This window comes from Lolium rigidum, chromosome 5, assembly GCF_022539505.1.
Source record: "Lolium rigidum isolate FL_2022 chromosome 5, APGP_CSIRO_Lrig_0.1, whole genome shotgun sequence".
Lineage (NCBI taxonomy): Eukaryota > Viridiplantae > Streptophyta > Magnoliopsida > Poales > Poaceae > Lolium > Lolium rigidum.
Window position 1 is genome coordinate 179,918,111 of NC_061512.1, and position 18,105 is coordinate 179,936,215.

At 45.7% G+C, this 18,105-nt stretch overlaps 2 long non-coding RNA genes across 5 annotated transcripts; both read right to left on the reverse strand.

The window, feature by feature from the left end:
• Positions 1-233: 233 nt before the first annotated feature.
• On the reverse strand, positions 234-5,059 carry LOC124658116. Of its 3 annotated transcripts, XR_006989018.1 has the most exons (5): positions 4,695-5,059; positions 3,353-3,620; positions 1,808-1,870; positions 468-533; positions 234-373 (listed from the first exon to the last, which is right to left on the reverse strand). It is a non-coding gene; the product is annotated as an uncharacterized LOC124658116 (long non-coding RNA). The 3 variants fall into 3 exon arrangements; XR_006989017.1 differs by having other exon boundaries at positions 468-1,870; XR_006989019.1 differs by having other exon boundaries at positions 468-1,870; positions 4,648-5,059.
• An 8,667-nt stretch (positions 5,060-13,726) lies between these two features.
• On the reverse strand, positions 13,727-16,309 carry LOC124654811. Of its 2 annotated transcripts, none has more exons than XR_006988468.1 (3): positions 16,229-16,309; positions 15,993-16,074; positions 13,727-15,871 (listed from the first exon to the last, which is right to left on the reverse strand). It is a non-coding gene; the product is annotated as an uncharacterized LOC124654811 (long non-coding RNA). The 2 variants fall into 2 exon arrangements; XR_006988467.1 differs by having other exon boundaries at positions 13,727-15,874.
• Between the last annotated feature and the right edge of the window lie 1,796 nt (positions 16,310-18,105).

The following is an 18,105-nucleotide window of genomic DNA, read 5'->3' on the forward strand; positions in this document are numbered from 1 at the left end:
GCGCTCCCGCTCGCCGCCGCCGCAGCACTACCGCTCGCCACCGCTCCCGCTCGACGCCGCAGCACTCCCGCTCGCCGCCCGCTTGCCAGCACTCCTGCTCGCCACAGCAGCGATCCCGCGCAGCAGCAACCACGATCGCCACCGCTCGTGCTTCGCCGCCTCAGCACTCCCGCTCGCCACTGCAGTGGCCCCGCTCACCAACAACCACGATCGCCGCCGAAGCGCTCCCGCTCTCCAGCCTCCACGATCGCCGCCGAAGCAATCCAGCGTGGCAGCATTCCCGCTCGCCAATCGCCGCCGGAGACACTCCCACACACTGATCGCCGTCGGAACACTTCCAGGCGCCGTGGAGACAACATTCTGCCACACACACCTGCAATTCCTTTAGGTCAGACAACTTCAAATCTCCCTCAATGCATCTATCTACAACTTCATTCTTTGGCAATAAATTTCCTAGCTTTCTATACCTGTTAAGCATGAATGCCATCTACAACCAGGAGAATCAGTTTTCATAACTGAATGCTCTCTTAACACTGCAGTCAAAATAATCAGAACGAGTTAGAAACTATGAAAGGGAATTCTATAAAACAACTCTTATATATATTAAATTGAGCATCAACTTCTGGTGTAATAGAATCGGTTTCATAACTGACTGCTCTCTAAGCACTGAAAGAACTGGTATATATAATTGGTTTTCAGAACTAAGTGCTCTCGGTCAATATTGTCATACTAACAATTCAGATTCAGGAATCACCTTCAGTAGATTTGTGGAGAAGCATTAACACTATCTGAACATGGATTACTATGTCAAAATAACTCCAAACACATCTAGGCCATAAGCTTAGGATGAGGATACAATTGCTGACTGCCAAAAACATACTCCGTACATGCGTTCCAATCACAACTCATCCACTTACGCAACAACTCATCCACTTACGCAAAATTTTATAACAGGAGGACTGCAAGTTAGGCTTAGTTTGGCAACAAAGTTTCTCTAAAACTGAAGTACTGTAAAACTAAAGTATTTATGTGAATGGACAAAAATACTGCAGTTTCATGATACCGTGGTATTTTTAATTTTTGGCAAAAACTACAAGGTGTTTGGCAAGTGTTGTTTTACTGTCCCTTCGATTCACGTTTGACCATCAGACGTCTACACATGGTTATTGCGTCAGTTGCTCAAGCATTCGAGATATAGTCCTACCTACCTACCTGGAACAAGTAATGAATGTTGGAACCTGTCAACATTTTATACTTCGGCAAGAAAAATCAAAATACTGCTTCAAGCAAAAGACTTGAAATACGTTTGTACTTGTAGTACAAAATATTGTGAGGTATAGTAAAGGGCATCAGAGGTACCAGATTCCATGCAAGCATGCATAAACTAAGGAACGATTGCATCAGCGGGAACGTTTTCATTGTTCTCCGTTTCAGAAAAAAGTGGTCCGACCATGTTTATTTAATACTTCAAAAATACTACAGTTTGAAGGATACTAAAGTATTAATACTGCAATTTTTAGTCATAGCCAAACACATCAAAGTATTTGATACTGTAGTATTTTTGAAAACTTTGCTACCAAACGCAGCCTTAGTGATTAGTTCATCCTATGTGATGAAAAGGCATCAGAGTTCAGAAAAATGCAGAATTCACATTCGTAATTTAACGAACTGGGAATATCACAAGTTTGAGCATGCATTTTTCACAATGTATATTTCATAGTGATTTGTCCTATCCCTGCTACAATTTCATACAAATATCATGAAAGCGTTGTGTAATTTTTTAACGCAAACCAGGACTGCACGATACCTCAGATCAAATATTACCGGCTGAAACCAGAGAGGCCACATGGATTCTTTCTTATTTTCTACCCTGCAATGTATGGGAGAGACACATTGAGTCAGGTTCCAATATAAGTAAAAGGTAAAAAATACTTCTCAGCGTATCATGCCCTCCATGTTACAAAAAGGTAGCCTCAATCTTACTTCTTAAATGAAATGATACATAATAAAAAAATTAAATACAAAAGAGTGATTCCTTTTTAGATGAAAACTTAACGTTCTATTAGATCCAAAGCCTTTTTAGATGAAAATTGGACAGCATGGTACATAACTGTGTACCACTCCCAAAGCCATTCATGTAAGCAGTAGTTTAAAAAATGCGGGAGTGCAAATAAAAACAGGCAGATAGCATAGGGAGGTGCACGGTTAGCGTGCAAACTTTACCAGAAACTATGAACCACATGACCATAAGGGGAAGAATAATAAACATGTGCTCACCTGCAGCTGTATCTGTACTACATGCTTAGCCCTCTTTATTGATCAGTTGAGGACCCAGAATATATACCAGTTCTCAACAATCCCGACGAGAGTATTTTCACCCATTCTACTGACTTTTTTTACTCTAACCTTCCATTACTTGTATTAATGCAAGGCTGATAGAACATTCAGATTTGTTACTCTTTAATCCAAAATGTATTAATGCAACGAACTCTGAAACAACCAAATGTGCTTTACCAAGGGTTTTGCAATATATGGTCATACTTTGTTTATCCTAATGCTTTGCTACAATTGCAGGATAGTGCAAACAGATATCCATATGTCATCATCCAACCGCACTCCATTTCAGGATATAACCAACAAGCAAACCCAGAGAGGTACACACCCAACTTCAACTACAAATAAAGCTTCAACTTCAACTACAAATAAAGCTTGGTATATGCATATCGTTTAAGATAGTCAGACAATCCAAATATGACTACAAAGCAAGTTTGATATATGTTTATGTGAACATCGTATAAGAGAACCAGACATTGGACTTTGACTTACCACAGTCAATGTCGAGTGTGTGTTTACCTTAGCTCGAGAGGAGTAGCAGCTAAATCTCAAACTTTCGAACGGGTTTACGTAAAACTAATTCCATCAGAAGAACAAAGAATCACAAACTTTCGAACGGGTTTTCGTAAGCTACATGTAACATTTCAAGTGTTCTTACATCCAAGTCCGTAAAATCTAACTTTTTTGAGACCAGGGCGAGAAGACAGAATGCATGATTCAGTTTGTGAACAAAATACAGTAGCCAAAACACTGAACAGTGAAATTACTTTTAGATAGAATACTATTTGTTACAAATGTAAATGAACGGCTTATAGCATCCTGTTGTGCGACTATTTATTTTTTCAGAACCCTGTCCTCCTCAATATCTAAAATGGAATCTGAATACCAAAATAGAGCTACAATTTTGAATTCTAAGCTAGAACTATTGCGGAGACCTGTGAGGTGAGCTAGGCGGCTACTGCTGTTCTCTCTGCAATAGTTGCGGCTATGGCGCCGAAGGAAATGGTGGAGGGGATACCTGCCCGCTGATGGCCTCCTCCAGCCGCCGATTCAGAGCCCCTTTGCCTCATCCACGGGCGTCGATGTCCCTGCCACGTCGACCTCCAGCATCATCGTCGTCCGATCGGATGCCGCCGCGTGAACAAGAGTGAGGGTTAAGATTACAGAACGACGCAGAGGCATCGAACGCCGGTGGTGGTGGCTGTGGCTGCGGATCCAGTGGAGACGAGGTATGCCCCTCCACCTCTGGTGGAGCGACGATTAAGATTAATGGTCTCTCACATATTCTGCACCACCAAAAAGTTTACTTTAGTGGAGTTGTCAATGGATTATAAGAAGGAATAAAGCGTGCATGCATGCTTTGGGACAGACCTTGGTTGTATAACCTTAATAGGGAAAAAATATGAGAGAAATCAGACACAAGATCAGCTCAATACATCTGGTGGATGAAATGGTGATGATCAATCCAGTTGCATGGTAGATGTTTTTCTAAACTAAACAGAATTAGACAATCCATTTATCATTTACATTCACCCTGAAGCATATGGATTAAGCTGGATAAAAAATCATCTCTGAATGATAAACATGAAAGTTAGAGCTCTGCAATGCGTTTTTAAATAAATCCCCAAACTTATATTCAGTAGGTTTATCTATTATTGAAGCATTGACACCAACACCTCGACTGCAGCAAAATCATTGGACGCCCTCCAAACGAAAAACAATCTTCTACAAGCCGAAGTGGCGACAACGTTAGCACTGAAATTATCGAAGACAATTGGAAAATAATCCCGTAACATATAACGTGCCAAAAAGCATATAGGCCATGAGTTAGGAAATACAAAAGGCACATATATTAAATATGGTTACTGTGTATCGATATCCATATATCTGGCTCTAGATAAATTTAAAATACTCATTTTGTTTTCCTAGAAATGAAATTATAGGAGATAAGATTTTCTTGCTCTACACAGAAGTAGACATCTTACAAAATGCATTCAAGTAAGTTTTGTAGGATTTCAACATTCTTCATCAGCTGTTTGAACAACTCCATCTTCGATAACTAACAGCACACCATATGCAATTTTTTACCCAAGCATTATTTCATCTACATGAAGATTCAGGTGATAACACTTACCTATTGCAAATCCAATCAGAGGCATTATTTCATCTAAATGGTTTGTCCAGAATCGAGATACCAGTCGAATTCTCTCACACAAAATTCTACAGACCCATCTAGAAAATTAACTTGCTTCACACGGATGTGTATTTCTACAAGGCGAAGCAGTAAGTTTTGATTGTAGACTTGTAGTGTACCAAAGTGGGGTCGCGCATAGACGGAGAGAGAGCCAAGAGGGACGGACCTGCGCGTCGTAGACGAAGCCGTGGGTGATGCACTCGCAGTGGAGGAAGCCGGAGAGGACCGTCCGTCGGTAGTGAGCCCGGCCAGAGTGATGCTGCCATGGTCGGCGGCGTTGAAGACATCTGATGTGGGAAGGAGCTCATTTGGCGGCGGACGGCGTCGGTGGCGGAGAGGAGGCCGACCCAGAGTCACCGAACTCCGGTGGCGGAGGCCACGGCAGCGAATCCCGTGGAGACGAGATCCGCCCCTCCACCTGACCACCTCCCTTGGCGCATCCCGCTGGGTCACCTAGCCCTCCGCGAGAGCCGCGTAGTCTCCAGTCGCCTGGAGGAAGCGGAAGGAGGAGGACGCCGTCAAGGCCAGCGGCGGAGAGGCAGGGGAGCGGGGTCCGGTCGCCGGCGCTGGGGGAGTCACAGGAAGTGACCTTGAGATGAGTGAGCTTTTTTCTAGAAGGAGAGGATGAGAGTGACTGGGGGTAGGAGGTGACGGGGACAGCGAAGGGCGTGTCAATTTTGGCCTTCGGGTCTGCGTGGCCCGTGGGTCCTTTACTTTGCCTGCTATACGAGCTCCAAATAAAAAAAAATTATACTCCGTATGTGTTTTAGAAAATTGTTTGGGAATATTTGATGATTTTAAAGGTTTTTTGTTGGCAAAAACTGATTTTCCTATGAAGTATCGGGTTAAACAAAGTTTGTGCCATTATGTTTTATTCATATTTGATACTCAGTATTTGTTTAAAATCATATATTTATCTAAAAATATTTATTGGAAATATATCAAATTTTGTATCATCAAAAATCCGTAAACATGCAGGTCACAAGTGGTTTGTGGATGTTAAATTTCCTGAAATTCTTCACGGTGGATATTTTATTCGGCACTCTTGAACAGGTATACATATTTCGCTCTGTATCATGATACTTATTTCATGGTATATCTCTATTCGAAAACTAACTATTACTACTTAATAGCTTCATATAACAGATATTAGAAGCAAACTAGCAGATAATTTATTGGACTAGGAGTTGAATGATGATAATATCATAAATCGAGACTTGAAAAGTGATGAAAATGACATATATTCCACGGATTGTATGATTGTGGGTGGACAGTCGGTCGACCCCCCTGAAAACAACAAAACATTGAACACATCATTAGAATTTGGGGTTGTCTCGCAACCATTGCTTCTATTACCATCTTCCAATCCAACATATTACATTTTCTTAAACATATACTAATGCTTTATTGTTATTTTAGTAGATGAACTCACTATACACGAGATCTAAGCTGTCGTGAAAATATGTATATTGCACATACGGGCTCCTCACATGGTTGGACATGAGAGACATCTAAGTGGCTCGGTAAAAAAACTCGCTAAAAGATAAATAATATCTTTTTAATTATTTTATTATTATGAATTATAATACGTGCGTGGCACGTGCACCTTTACTAGCGAGAGTCATTCTCTTTTTTCTTCTCCTCCAACCGGTGAGTTTTTCCAAAATCCCTCATCTGCTCTCACGTCCAAAAAAAAAAAAAAATCCCCAATCACGTCAAAAAAAAAAAAAATCCCCAATCCCCTCTGTCTGTTCCCTGCTCCTCTCCGTGCACAAAATCTGTGCGAGGCTGAGATGCGCATCCAGGATGCTCGCTCATCGGATATCGGATATGCCGGTGGTGGAACAGCCGCCGGCCACTGGACAACCCCTCCTTGTTGTAATGATTAGCATAGTTGCATATCTAGCATTTTTCGTGTTGACGTGATATAAACTTTAGGCTGAAGTTTCTTATAAGACTGAATTTCTTAGCAGATGGTGAAGTTAACAAATTGCAAAAAAAAAACATGTAGCTATCTTTCCTATACACGTGAATTTCACATGCATTATTTTTACATATTACATATATCATGAGGGATGAAATTAGATAATCGTGACGACGCACGGACATTCAACTAATACTGTGTTAAGTCTTCACACCTACATACCAGACAAAGACATCCAACGTTCAAGTTTGACTTGAGGAAGTTGAGGCTTGGAATATATGCATGTAGTACTATTTTCTAACATGCGTTCTGATTTCTGACATATTTCCTCCAGTATTATTTCAGGTTTCAGTTTTTTTTTAAGTTATACTATGTAAAACTCGACCAAAATTACACGAAAATATAATACTAGTACTTATGTTAGAAACCAAATAGCTATGTGATGAGAATATATTTTATCATGAATCAAATGATACAAATTTGGCGGCATAAATATTGGGTTTTTAATATAGACGATCAAACGATCAAACTTCAAAAAGTTGAACGTCTGAAAAAAGCTGGCCCCTTTCATGAATGTAGGAAGTAACGAGAGAGCGTTTTCGCTTCTTTTTTTTTTTTGCGCGTAATAATGCAAATGCTGAGCCTCACGGCTGTTCGCTGAACTTATATGGTGTTACTCCGGTCAAAGTATGTCCATTTCATGTCATAATGTGTATAGTACAAATGGAGTACTCCCGAACATAGAAGATAGAAAATTTTGCACTAGAATCGCTATCGCGAAAGGGAAATTTTGATGACCATGCATGCTGAAGTTTTGACCTTATCCCTTGCTTAATTGTCTAGTGGCTACGAGCCTACAAGCGAGTTATTGAGCGTTTGGGGGACGTGTTTCGTTCGTGCCGCGTTTGGGGGACGTCGCGTCCCCCAAACAAAATTTCGGAAATTTTAAACTTAACGAGATTCGATTAAGATTCGTCCAAACTTACATAGATTCGAACGAAATTTGACTAAATTTAAACTAAACCTAATCTAGAACCACTTGCGGCGGCCGGAGGCGTCGTAGTACTGCTGGAAGTAGTACATCTCGTCGGTGACGACCTCGTGCTTGACGCGCTCGTCGACGGGCTCGTCGACGGGCTCGTCCTTCACCGCGCCGCTTGGTCCTGCCTCGCCGTCGTCGGTGAGGTCCACCAGCGGCTTGCCGGAGTCGCGGATGGACAAGGCGATCGCCGCGTCGAGGTCGCCCCTCCGGGCGTCCTTGTCATTCATGGACGCCAAGAACGCCGCCCGCGGACTCGGGCGGTCCTCGGGGTCGTCGCCGCCGGCGATGAGCCGCTGCCGCCGCTCGTACTCCGCCGCCAGCGCCGCTCGCGACGCTTCCTCCGGCTCCTCCTTCACCTCCGGCTTCGGGATGAGGAGGGCGCCGCCGCGCCTCCCTTGCTACCGCCGGTTGCCGCTGCCGCCACGCCTCGTGTTGACGGGCGTCGCCGGCTCCTCCTTCACCTCCCGTTTGGGGACGGTGTACGGCGCCGACCGGTAAGACGAGGACGGCGTCGATCACGCCGGTCCTGAGGAAGAAGAGTGCGAGGAGGACGAGTACGTGGTCCTCCTCGGCTGCCATTGAGGAGACGGCGGCGGTGACGACGGCATCTCCAGCCTTGGAGCGCCGTTGCGGATGCCGCGGATGATGTTCTCGAGGGTGCGCCCCGGAACGCCCCAGAACAGGGCGCGGCCGTCCTTGTTCCAGCTATTGGGGCCGCCGACGAGCCCGTCGGTGCTGTGCATCTCGATGTCGTACTTCGCCTTGAAGTACGTCGTCCACCAGCGTCGTTGTTGTTGGCCGCCCACGTCGGATCCAACCGCTCCTCGGCGGTGAGTTGAGCCCGACGGGCCTTGATGGCGTCCCACCATTGGTCCGTGCGCGGCTCGGCGGCGGCGGAACGCCAATGCCGTTCACGGCCATCTTCCGGCCGCCGCCGCTGGCGGCCGCATGTCCGGCGGGACTGGATACCGGGCGTGGTACAGCGCCCACGCCTCCGGCACGGTGAGGCTGCCGCGGCCGAAGCCGTTCACCGCGGCGATCTTGCGGGAGGACGAGCTCGACATTTTTGGAGCGACGAGGAGAAGATCTGGGAGGGGGGAGGCGGCGGCGACGAGAAGGTTTGTGAGCGGTGAGAACTACAGGGCGTCTTTAAACAACGGCGGCAGCGGGTGGTTGCACGCAATAACGCCGGCGCGGACGGCCACGCGGCCATGCACGACGAGACGCGTCCCTGCGTCGCCTGGGAAAACAGGGACGCCATTAACGTCGCTTGACCAAAGGTAGGCGACGGGGTTTTAGGCTTCTGAGCCGCTGACGTGTCGGGCCCGCGTCGGTTCGCCTCGCTTTTCGTTGTGTCCGGCGTGCCCGGAGCGTCCCCTGTGGGACGGGGACGGGCTCGGGGCGCCGGACACCGTATGGGGGCGCGCCGGACAAAAATGGGCTTTGGGGGACGCGGCTGGAACGGGTTTTTTGTCCGGCGCGCCCCAAATCACTTTGGGGGACGCGGCTGGAGATGCTCTCATGTTACAAATTTCATCTATATTATCTATATTTGTTTATTCCCTGAAAAACAGGTTAATATAGTTGCATTTTTTTACTGTACAAAATAAGACAAGTGTGCAAATGGCCTGAGTTATATAATTGTAAACATCCTATTATTCAAATCCAAGATTTCATATCAGTATGTGCTCCTGTTATTCAAATGCAAGATTTTTCTATAGGTTTTTAATAAGGATCAATGCTGAAGCAACTATTTTCTTGCACTTATATACTTCTGCCTCGCCCCTGATTTTCATGGCCGGTTGGCGGCCCTCGTCCAGGAGCTCAGCCTCCTTTGGAGGCCCTCATCAACCCTGCACTGGTGCTCGCCGTCACTTCTCCTCCAAGTGGTTCGTTCACGGAGCTGTAGAGACGGCTGACGTGGTTGATTCTTCGTCGGAATTGAGAACACACCGAGCTGCTTCTTCTCTGATCTCGGTGCTCTGCGTCTTGAGGTCACCAGCGTGCAGTGGAGAAGGAGCCCGAGCACTTGATTGATTTCCCTATTTTATTGCTAGGGCCATTTTTGTAAATTTCGGTGCCTTTACTTTAATTTTAGGTTTCCCATGGCAAGAGATGCTAAAGGGCATCGATGTAATTTATGTACCCACCGCTTTTAACCTATCTTCCAGGCCTTTCGAGGCCGACTTTGTTAAAAAAAAAATCATAATTCCATCAAATTGACTTTATTTTGCAAAAACTGACAAGGTATTACAATTTACCTACCTGATTTCTTATCGTTACTATTGTAATTCTGTGAGGATTTCACGCGATCGTGTGTCAAGGCACACATCTAAATCTAGTTGCGTTAAGTCTTGGAGTTGCATCCGGACAGAGACATGCAACCTAACTTTCAAGTTTGACTTGAGTAAGTTGAGGCTTGAATATATGCATGTAGTACTATTTTCTAACATGCGTTCTGATTTATGACATACTTCGTCCAGTATTCTCTTTTTTGTGAAAACTTAAACTATCTAAAACTCGACCGAATTTACACGAAAATATATTACTAGTACTTACGAAACAAAATAGCTATGTATGAATATATTTTATCATGAATCTACTGGCACCAGTTTGGCGGTATAAATGTTTTTTTTGTTGAATAAACACGATCAAACGATCAAACTTTTAAAAGCTTAACGTCTCAAAAAAGTTGGAAGTACCCTCTTTCATGAATGTAGAAAGTAACAAGAGAGCGCTTTTTTTTTTGCTCCTCGTAATGAAAATGGTGAGCCTCAAGGCTCTTCGCCGAACTTATATGGTGTTAGGCCATCTCCGAACCACGAGGCTTAAATGCGAGGCCTCACGGCCAACCATATATAGACTGCGCGGTTGTTTCTGTTCAGCCTAATAACCCCATTACGAGCCCATAAATGCGGTCGGTTTATGGTGGCTGTGGATGGCACACGCGTCCGCGCGTCCTCCTGAAATTACCATGGACCCACCGAGGGAGGCGAGGAGGCGCATGAGTGGGTCTCCTTAAATGGAGAACAATGTCCCTCTCACTCTCATGTCCCCACTCGCTACTGAATCTTCCAAACCCTAGCCACCCCGAGCTCCCAAACCATAGCCATGGCCAAGAAGGGGGGCGGATGGTTCCGCCCAGGACGGAACAGCAACGAGGCCTTGGGGTCTCGCGCCGGTGGCCAGTACGGTGGCAATGGAGGCCGCCAGAACACCTGAGCGCTCGCTGGGAGGCCACCGCGCTCTCCTCCCGTTCCGCGCTCCTAGACACGCGTCAATGTCAAAACGGAGACGTCGCGCCTCTAAGCCGACCTCGGCGTGCCGATGCCATGGCCGGACGCGCACTTGCCGCATGGTTGGCATCTCAGCCAGGCGCGGTAGCCGGTGCATGCGATTCCCCATGCGCCTCCGCAAGATCCTTCGATGCAGCGCTCACCGGCCGCCAGATCTACGGCAGGATCCGGCATACGCCATCACTAGTGGAAAAGAGGCCTTTCGTCCCAAGCAAATGTTCCCGTTTTGAACCAAACCGAGACCAATGGGGGGCATTGGTCCCGGTTCATCATGAAAACCCTTTAGTCCCGGTTCGTTTGGACCCTTTAGTCCCCCTTCGTATTACGAACCGGGACTAAAGGGTGGTCTATGGGGCAAAAGTCTTTAGTCCCGGTTCGTATTACCAACCGGGACTAAAGGTCTACCCTTTAGTCCCGGTTCGTATCACCAGGGTTTACCCGGTTAGCCAATTTTTAGATTCTCAAAATTCCAAATGAAAATATGAAAGCAGGAAGATTTTAGTTTTTGCTAGAAATTCGGAATTTTATATTTTTAAATTTTTTAAAATAATAATTACATCATGCATAAAGATTACTATTACTTAACCATAAAGTTAGCCAATTTTTAGATTTTCAAATTTTCAAGTTTGGCAAAAAATATTAAAAAATAATAAATTAAAAAACTATTATAATACAAATTTAAAAAATTAAAATTATAATACCATTACCACAACATGTTATTACGTCATTAGTTTTGTTTATTAAAATAATTATTTGTAATTCGAATAATAAATAAGTGTGACATCGACCAACATGTTAATAGAATTGATATGATACTAGTATCACAACATGCGCGCGAAGCACTTGGAAGCGGGATGGGAAAGGAACTTGGAAGTTAAGCGTGCTAGTGCTGGAGTAGTGGGAGGATGGGTGACCGAGCGGGAAGTTGGACCACAGGTAAGTAATTTGACTATTGATTAAGCGTAGTTAGAGATTAAGTGTAGTTAGAAACTAAACTAGTTAAATAACTGAAATACTAGAAATTCTGAAAAAATAGAAAAAAAAAGAGGAGCGAAAAATAATTGGACATAACCAAATGGATTAAAAAAAATAAAGAAATAACCTTTAGTCCCGGGTCGTGTTACAAACCGGGACTAAAGGTTATTTTCCTCGACGCGCGCCAGCAGCCCACGTGGCGGGACCATTAGTCCTGGTTTGTTTTACAACCGGGACTAAAAGGGAGGACCTTTAGTCCCGCCTAATTGGTCCCGGTTTGGAAACCGGGACTAAAGGCCCAAACGAACCGGGATTACAGGCCCGTTTTCCACTAGTGCATCGACTCCCTGTTGTGCGTGCGGTGGTTCTAGGCCAAGCACGATGCTCGGCGCGAGATGGTCCATGCCTACCTGAAGGACCTCGGCGATGATGACTTCGACTACGAGGAGGCCGAAGCGGCCTTCCAGTCCCAACCGCGGCCACCACCACCACGACAGCCGCCTACGCCACCGGCGCCCGTGAAGGGGGAGGAGGAGGAGGACGCGCTCCCTCCATTGGGTTACACCTTCCCCACACTGCGAGGGGGGCACACCGACTGTTTCGAGTACCTGGGGCATATACCCAGTACGCGGATCCCCTCCCGTGGGTGCGGGAGTTTCCGGGGCATGTCTACCAGTAGGCGACGGTCGAGGTCCCGCCTAAAGATGACGACGACCTTGACTACCAGGAGATGGAGGAGGAGGCCATCGCGCGCAGAGGCTATCGCCTTGGTGGAGGGGCGCACCAAATGGCACCTCGTCTAGGTCATCCGGGCCTCCCTAGAGGCCGCGGTGGCACTGGCGCCACCACCATCCCAGGAGTACCAGCTGCCGCCTCCACCGGCGGCTAATGTCTAGCCACCGCCGCAGGTCTTCATTGACCTTGGCGACGAGGACTACGAGGCGGCCGGCAAGCATCCCCGCAGCGGGGATTATCCAGTTTACTTTATTTTCTTTTTATGGAAAACTGGGGGTTTGGGGGCTCCAAATATACTACGAGTAGTATGTAAATTAATATATATATATATATATATATATATATATATATATATAGAGAGAGAGAGAGACGCGCTATTTGACTCCCAGGGAGCATAATATTATTCTGCACCCTGCCCATCTGGCGCTCGAAGCCCCGCCCGGCTCAACCAGCCCGCGCACACTTCAGTCCCGCGCGTCGTAAGATTCTGTGCATGCGACGTAATAAACTTCTTCCGCGTCCAACTAGCCGAGCCAACCGAGCGTGCCAGTTTCTGATCACAGACGTGAAAAAAGGAGAAATCGGGACCAACGTGCGATAAACAGCTGATGTAAGAAATCGGGCAACCAACGTGGGATAAACAGCTGATGAAAGAACCTGCCAGCCAGGCCAACGTAAAAAGACTTGGGCATTTTCCTCCAGCACCGCTAAGCATTTTTGTACACTAACCGCTGGCCTTTTTTCTCCAGCACCGCCAAGCATTTTTGCACACTATCGATGTAACAATTTTATCATGAACTGACGATACCCACTTTATTACACATGTGCAAGAATATTCTTGATTAAAATAAATCTGGTGATTACACAGCATAAGACTTTGCATGATTATTACATTGCTTGACTACACGACATAAGATTGACTGGCATAGCCTCATATTCTGATAGAATAAATATGAGAAAGGCCTAACAAGACTATAAAAAATGAAAGAATCAGTCATGAAACATTTATTGAAGTACATGACTCGTCGTAAATACTTTTTGTTATATTAATTCCACTGCACGACGTTTTGATGGTTCAGTTCCATCCTACTAGGCGACACGGTGCTGAAGACCACCTCATCAACACCTTGTTGGGGCTAGCATGACATATGTGAAACCCTTCAGATCGGTCGCTTCTTATCAGTCTTGAACTTGAATACTCATCACCTTGGTCGCCTGTTAAAACAAGGAGATAATGTTGTTATAATAAAACTCAAAATGGCTTGTCACTATAGAGAAGTCCACTAACTTAGTTCATAGTTCTACAGGCTACAGAAATAACACATAACACTATATTCATCTGAAAAATGTTCATTTGCCATCCAACTGAAAGAAATCTCGGTTCCTTGCCAAACTACTCCATCAGAACTGTTTGTTTACTGACCATACCAACTTGACCAGCATCCTCTCCATAATTGTGAATGCTAGCACCTAGCAATCTTGTCATTGTTAGAGGAGATGTGCCTACAAAAATATTACTATGTGTATAGCGATGGAGTGGCCTATAATTTGCATACCGGAGCAAGCTACTCCTCAACTACAAATTTTTGTTTTCAGAACCATGGCCTCTTAGGAGGATTGTAATAGTAACAAACTCATCTCCTTCTTTTCAATGAAATGAAATGCAAAGGCTTTTTGCATTTTCTCGAAAAAAAAACTACAAAATTCAGAATTGGAACATCTAGACCTGAATAATGGGATCGATAAAACCTGAATAGAAACTACCAAATAATTTCGTTTTGTACTGCGCAAACAATCTATGGACTATAATGCACCTGGAGACATGTACAAAATGAAGTTGACATTCAATTAATTCGTAAGCTTGTAATCCTGAATGGATGCTCCGATGTGATATGCTTGTAATTCCGTTTTGATATGCTTGTAAAGCTACACATAAACTACAGAGAGCTAAAATGGGCTGATCCATTGGGGTCTCAACAAGATCTCTACAACAGAAAATTCAATTTACAAGAATCAGCCATACTTCCATTTGAACAATCCACATGAATAATCAGCGCTAGTTGGAGACCAATACCTATCTTTTTGAATGGAATATTGGTATCTCCATAAGGATTGGGATACAGTGGAAGAAGTTACCTATGTAATTAACATTTAGCCAGCACCCTAACAGCAAGCTGACGTAAAATTGCAAAGTTCCAGATTTCCAGTTTGCGGCCATATGCAGAATCAATGTACATTTTCCTAATGATCAATATTGGAACAATCCTACAGGATCGATGATACTGAAGTAATTCAATTACAGAACCACAGATATTGCAGCATGTTTACAGAATCGATAATATTGACATAGCATGCAGGTATCTATCAGACAGGTCACTGAAAAGCACACAGGGTACAATTAATTATCTAAACTGTTTTCCATGAAACATTTCTTTCAATGGATTGATCGATGATATTGCAATATCTATTTAAAGATTGATTGCTTTGCAATTTCCTTCAAGCCGAGGAAACATAACGCTGGCGATCGGGAACTGACCTCATGTTGAAGAGTGGATCCACAAAGTTGCAGAACGCTCCCGTAGCATGGTATGCCATCAGGCTGTCATGAGTGACATGTTTAGTACAACTTCATTGAATGATAAACCTCTAAAACTACCAGACCATAAGCAGCTTGCTGAATCAAAACAAAGTCAAAACCCCTAAACTACTATATGGATAAACACTATGTGTCATCATGACAAATTGCAAAGGAGGAATTAAGTTTGTGTCCTGATAGTGCAGGTAATTCCTTTGTTTTATCATGATAGGGTGGGTTAAACCAATGGTCCGCAGAGCTTGTAATATAACTTACGTCAACGTAAGAATTCTCAGTGGCAACATAAAAAAACGTATGTCATGTAGTTCTTGGTGGCAACGAGACATAAGAATTACCAATGCAAAAATAAGAACTAGCGTCATGGTTTGAGGCATGACTGAATGGCCCCATATACAGCTACATAATTCGTGGCCTCATGTGCCCATAAAATAAACACATTCAAAAAGAATAGAATGTTATATGTGCTCAATGGCCAGCAACTGGAATATCCTCTGTAGTAATTTTCTCAGATATTAAAATACATTTGGCATACTGAATAACCCAAATCTGCTAAGGTTGGGAACATAATCAAAGATCGAAGCAAGGAAACTAACAGGTTAAACCAGCTTCCATGCATTTTTCATTTACACTACCATCAATTTTCATGCAAATGAAAAGGTATAACTGAGAATCTAAGGCCAGGGAGCATGGTTGCTGCCGGAGAGCAAGGTCGGAGGGTGGCGGCGATGATGTCGCAGATGAGGCCACCCGCAGCACCGCAGGACGTTTATGCTACCTGCTGCAGGGCCAGACATTGAGGCCACCCACCACGCTACAAAGGTAAGCAAATCAAACGCATTCACATAATAGCAGAGATATCACAAGCACATGATAGAAATATGCTACACTGTTATTACCTTGATAGTAGATACACTCGGCACTAGCAAGTTGATTGCTCCATGGCCTCTTCTGAATCTTTCCAGCGCCTCTGGTCCACCTCTGTGACAGCACTGAATCAATAAGTATCTGCCAATAACACATCACACCTCCAGTGCGAAATATCACAAAACTTCAGGCTAAAACAGAAAGGAACGAGCTTCATTGCTAGTTCTGAATAAAGAGGCGGCCAGAAAGGAACGAGCGGCCATCATACCTTCCTTCGTGCTTCGCCGCCGCCAAACGACCAACAGCAAGACTGAGGCCGCTCGCCGCTCATCACGATGCAGATGCCGCCGGCAGCGCCGCCCGCGCCTCACCATGATGCCGTTGCCGCTCGCAGCCACGACCTGCTGTGCTGCCGGACCACGACGCCGATTCCGCCGCATCCACGAGCCGCCGCTCTGCCTGACTAGGATGCCGATGCCGCCGGTATCGCCGCCCGCAACAACAAACCGCCTGCAATACGCCGCTTACCATGCCGCGATTCACGCCGATTCGGCCAGCCAATCACGACGCTGCCGAGGACAGGGTCAGCGCAGAGTCCACCCGCTGCTCGCCGCCGCTCACCCCTTGGACGCCGGACGAGCAACCACTAGCCGCCGCGTCTCGATTTTACTTCCGAACCGCTCGCCGCCGGACACGCTCAGTCGAGGAGGAAAAAAAAAAAGATGCGTCTTAGGTAGTGGTCTAGCTCCCAAATGAGGCCACGACTCTGGTATAGAAAAAGAAACCGCCGGGGTAAAACGAACAAAACAAAATATTACAACATGCGGTGGGGTGGGGCCTGCCACAGGGTAGGTTCGATGCAACCAGGTGGGCGCGCACCGGCTCTATAGACCGACCGGGTGCAGAATTAGCTATATATAGGAAGCTCAACTGGGGCACCATGGTGCCTGGACACCATACATCATGACCGTACAATTACATCGTGGGTGACAGATTGCATCATCTCCACTAATATAAAAGGAGAGAGAGCCGGAGATCCAAACGATCTCAGCCCTTAAAGCACATCCATCTAACGGTTTAAAACATCTCAATGTTGAGCACTAAACGCGTTGAGCGCTAAACCCACGTCTAATAACTTCCACCCCCGTTGATCGCTCCACGTATCATGGACGGTTGGACCACAGACGTGGATTGGGCTTTCTTGCGCCACCCGCGACACCAAGGGCGGAGAAGACATCGACGGTGGCGGCCAGCGACGTCCTCTGCAACGGCAAGCTGGTCTTTGATGCTGGTGGACAGCGTGTTCTTCCAAGCCATCCAGATCAGGGACATTGCTACTGCTTTCATATTTTTTACTACTTCATAAAGATTTTCCCTGGTTTTTCTACACATCGATTTCCTTGATTAGTACTTCTCGCTTAGTACAAGTTCAACATGCTAGGCCAACCGAGATGGGCATCTTCAATAACGTCGGCAACGGCATGGCCTGGGCTTCATCCATAGACAGATAGAATCCGATAAAGGGGTACTGCTTGATGTTCCAGTGCACGTCGGTGGAATCACGGAGCCGGACTGCCGGAGACCTTATGTCTCGCGATTTATGATAGCAGCGGCGACGTCGATGTTGTGGATGACTACGACGAGCACGATTTGAAGTGATTGGATCCCCCATCCGTCTACAAGGGAGCCGCCGGCGCTGGCCGAATACGTAAGGCTCGTATTGATCCTTTCTTTTGGGGAATATGACTTGCAGGGGGAATCAGTCAAAGCCAGGGCGCAGTGATTGGCGCATGAAGAGGGCGCAGGCAAGCCCCGTCCCCCACACATAGGCTTGTATCTCAGATTTGGGTCTCTCTCTCCTGAGCATCTCCTCCCCAAATCGCATCTTCTACCCTGGTGCATCTGTGCTTGCCGCCGCCCAGCTCGCGTTGCCGATTTTCTCTCCCGCTGCAAGCATGCAATGAGTGACTATCAGGATTAAGGTTCGTTATTTCTCACTTGGGGCTGTGATGCATAATTTTTGGAGATCGACCGACGGAAGATTCTTCACATTCCTAATGTGTATTTCAGTGTCCATTGCAGACCGCTAGACTGGATCCACCTATGATGGAAGTCCAACAATTACCTATTTGCTTATCACTTTAT